The sequence below is a fragment of the Pavona decussata genome, unplaced genomic scaffold (assembly GCF_977016875.1).
Source record: "Pavona decussata unplaced genomic scaffold, jaPavDecu1.1 SCAFFOLD_140, whole genome shotgun sequence".
NCBI lineage: Eukaryota > Metazoa > Cnidaria > Anthozoa > Scleractinia > Agariciidae > Pavona > Pavona decussata.
This window is the reverse complement of record NW_028145553.1, coordinates 1-4,239: the sequence shown is the minus strand read 5'-3', so window position 1 is coordinate 4,239 and position 4,239 is coordinate 1. Positions and strand designations below refer to the sequence as shown.

At 38.1% G+C, this 4,239-nt stretch overlaps 1 pseudogene; it reads left to right on the top strand.

Moving 5' to 3' along the window:
* Positions 1 to 1,174: 1,174 nt before the first annotated feature.
* LOC146466766 (uncharacterized protein KIAA1958-like) lies at positions 1,175 to 4,230 on the top strand (annotated as a pseudogene).
* The last annotated feature ends 9 nt before the right edge of the window (positions 4,231 to 4,239 follow it).

Below are 4,239 nucleotides of genomic sequence, written 5' to 3'. Positions count from 1 at the left end.
ATGTTTCTGAGCTTTCTGCAGTGCTGACGGTGGCTTGGTACACTACGTCTTTGACTAGGCATTCTCCTTTTAAAGGGCATTTGCTTGGTTCTCTGCAGTTGCAGGATTTGTTAGTTGTACTTTCTTCAGTTGGCGTGTTCTGTCTTAGAATAGATTTGTTGTGTCCATCGATTATCTGTTTAATGTTGGGTGAACAACTGTAGCTCAGCTTAAGGTTATTTCTGTTGAAAAGCTTTTTTAATTTGTGGTTGGGAGGGAAGCATTTCTTAATTAAATTTAGGAATTCTTTTCCGATATTAGTTTGGACGTTTTTACTATATGGTGGGTTGAACCATATTATGTTCCTCTGCCTCTTTTTCTTTTCAGTGTTGGTTGATTCTGGCGATTGTTGTTGTGGTGGGTTGAATTTGAGGGTGTACGAATAACCGCTTTTCCGTAGTGCCTCTTGGTAGGGTGGTGCCGCTTTTTTGAAGACATCCTCATCTGATGAGATTTCTGATAACCACTTGTTTATTGCCTCAGGAATGTTCTTTATTATGCAAGGGGGGTGGTTGGATTTGCTGTGGACATAGAGCGGAGTGGTGGTTGGCTGAGTATTGATGACCGCGTTGAAATGACTGCCACAAAAGAAGCTTTTATCACCCTTAAAGATCACAAGGACAATTTTGAAAATAAACCCACGTGCCGATTAATTAACCCGTCAAAACAGGAGACTTACAAATATAGCTTCCTATTGTTTTCTACTTTTGAATTTTCTATTTTGTAACGGTTCTTATAACGGTTTTTGTCAATATCCTATTACTGATGTATATAAACCCCAGCGATGCTACAGTGTATATAGAATTTAACTGATGAGTAGACCAACTTCTCGTTGGTCCACGAAACAGTACTGTATTAAAGTCTATATGACACGATATTGAGTAGACAAGTATTGTTATTACCGCTCCATTATTGTTGAGCACTATCCTGGATTTATCAGTGTGGAATTCACCTGAAGCCATATATATATTTATTATATATGTACTGAGATTTACTGCAAAATGAATATGTTAAATAAAAATGATGCGTTGCAGAGTACACGCAATCTGATTGGTTGTACGATTTTTCTCACTAGTGAAAAATACCGTATGACCAATCACAAGCCACAGACGAAAGTTTTCACTAGTGACAAAAATCGTATCGGTTTTCCCGCCTTTCACTGACGGTGTCACTAGGCAAACGGAAAACCGTGGCGTCTTCTTCGAGCAATTCAAGGTTTGCAGATATAACTTCAGTAGCGGAATTTATTGAAGGACAAGAAAACGAAAACACCAGGAAGAAAACTGAACAGAATGTTGCTTTGCTTAAAGAATTTTTGAGGCTAAAAGACGAGTCAAGGCCTGTAGAAGTGCCAACTAACTGAACAATTAACTGTAGAAGTGCCAATTAACGAACTGAGTTCTTTCATCAGCGAATTTATCATAACAGTAAGAAAGAAAGAAAACAACGAAGATTACGAACCCACTTCCTTGCGTGCTATGATGGCCAGTTTTGAACGGTATTTAAAGAAGAAGAATTACGGCTACAGCATTATGAGAGACGTCGAGTTTGAAAAAGCACGAACGGCATTAAAATCAAAGCAAAGAGATCTCAAGAAGAAAGGCAAAGGCGATAAACCAAACGCTTCAGTTCCCCTCACAGAAGACGACATAAAACTGCTGTATGACAAAGGATTGTTAGAAAAGTCAACTCCTGAGGCTCTACTGAATACAGTTTGGTTCAACAACACAGCCTATTTCGGTCTCCGTGGTTGTAAGGAACACAGAGACATGCATTTGTTGGGGCGATGTGCAACTACGCCAAACTACAAATGGCGAGGAATTTTTAGAGTATACTGAGAGACAAAAAAAGACTCGAACCGGAGAAAATCCCAGAGATGTCAGGCAAATAAAACCGAAAATGTTTTCAGTTCAGGGAAGTGAAAGAGATCCCGTCACTGTTTACAAATTCTACGCGGAGAAAAGGCCGTCGGAAATGAACGACAACAACGCGCCATTTTATCTAGCAATAAATAACTGTAAAAAACAAGATTCTTCTAAATCATGGTTTAAAAAGTCAGCCGTTGGCGTGAACAAACTGAATTCGTTAATGAAAAAAATGGCAGAAAAAGCTGGGCTGGGGCCCAATGTAAAGAACCATAGCGGTCGCAAAACAATGATCCAAACTTTAACAAACAACGACATCCCAGCGACAGATATTATTCAACTGTCGGGACATAAAAATCTTCAAAGTGTGACAAATTATTCTGTAGTTTCTGAAAAACAGCAAGTAAAAATGTCTCGTACTTTAAGTGAACTGATGTCCGGGAATGTGCATAGCTTAGAGAAAACTAATTCATCTCAAGTTGGAGAATGCTCCACTGATCCTTCAGCTAGCTCGGCGGGTCGCTCGGCGGCAGATCATCACCAACAAGCGATGTCGCTTTTCACGGGCGCTGTTATTCATGGAGGTCAATTCAGCATTTCTATTAACAGCCTCAATCAATCCCCGAAGTTGGCAATCCAAGAAGTTGAGGCGAAGGCTTCTCCAAAGAGGTACAGAAGGCTAAAAGTACTGGATCCTGACTCTGATTAGAATGCATGCATTACTATAATTAGTTTTACAAAACAGTCAACTTTTTCAAGTTTTATATAGTTACGGTTTTGAACGGGGATATTAAAAGCTGAAAATTTTCATTTCAGAGTCATTGAATAACTTTAATGTTGATATGAATTTTTGTACGTTCAGTTTGCTCGAATAAAATCATTCGCAACTCGTTGTGGTCTTTGTCTTGATTTCACCGTGCAATTGATAGTTGTTTACATTATTTTGTAATATCTCAGTACATATTCAATAAACAAATTACCTCATGGTTGGTTCGCTTGTATGATTTTTATTCACTCGTTGTGAAGAAGCACAAACTCACTCGTTCGCTGCGCTCACTCGTTCGTTTGTGATTCTTCACAACTCGTGAATAAAAATCGTACGCACTCACCAACCATGAAGTAATCTCTATATATAACGAACTAGCATCTTCTTGTCGCCACAGAAAGAAAGCGTTACTACGCAACAACTAAGCATTGCAACATTTAAATTTTTAAATTTTCCGCAACGGTAATTATGTAAATGTTTTAGTATATAAACGATGGTTATGTATATTCTGAATCACCACTCCAACCACAAAGGAAACATACATCGGACTTTGTGACCCTACTTTTAAATTAAGATTCAGAAATCATTTATGTTCATTTCGTAATGAGCGCTACAAACATGCTACCGCGCTTAGTAAGTATATCTGGAGCCTAAAAGATCAACAAATTGCGTATGAACTTAAATGGCGGCAAGTTAAACAAGCTAGGTCCTATTTGAACGTATCTAAGAGATGTAATTTGTGTTTGTGGGAAAAATTTTTCATATTATGCAGGCCGGAAATGTCAACTCTCAACAGCAGAAATGAACTCGCATCAGGTTGTAGACATGCTAGGAAATTTCTACTAAACAGTGTTCTTTTTTAGTTACTGATAACGATCCCGTGTGACACGTCACGCAAACAAGTTAGCATCTATTGTCTATTGTTCTGTATTTTCAAATTTCTCTTATTGTAACCGTTATTTCTGGCAGTTGCCTGATGATTGCTTCACAAGAAGCATGAAACTCAGAGTAGCGAATAAATGACCGAATAACCTATCTCTTGCATTATATTATTATATATATATATATATATATATATATATATATACCTGAATTTTTGAAAAGATGGCTCCAGAAATATTGCCTTATGTTAGTTTCTCTTGTGAGATTTTGCTTTTTTATTTATTTTTTTATTTTTATTTTTTTGCATTTTTTTATTCTAAGTCAATAAGAAAAAAATATAAAGGGTCATTAGCAGATATTTATAAAATCAAAATATTTCTCTTCCCCCCCCCCCTCCCTGCCTCCCTGTTTTGCTAACCTAGCCCCACTCTCTCTCTCAAACGTCTTTTAACCGCGCAACGATTTGGCTTTGAATTCGGCGCGCGCTCTGAGATCAGAACTAAGTCATTAGACCTAGCGTTTCGTTTGGCTTCCTGAAGCAAAGTTTTCCTGAGGACATCATTAAGTCTAATGAGGGAACAAGTCTTACGAGTGCAGCGTCCTGCCTCGTCCAACATGCTGCCTATTTAGTTCTTTTTTAAGCTAAACGGGAAACTTTCAGTTACTCGGGCGTGAACTGTAAAGGGT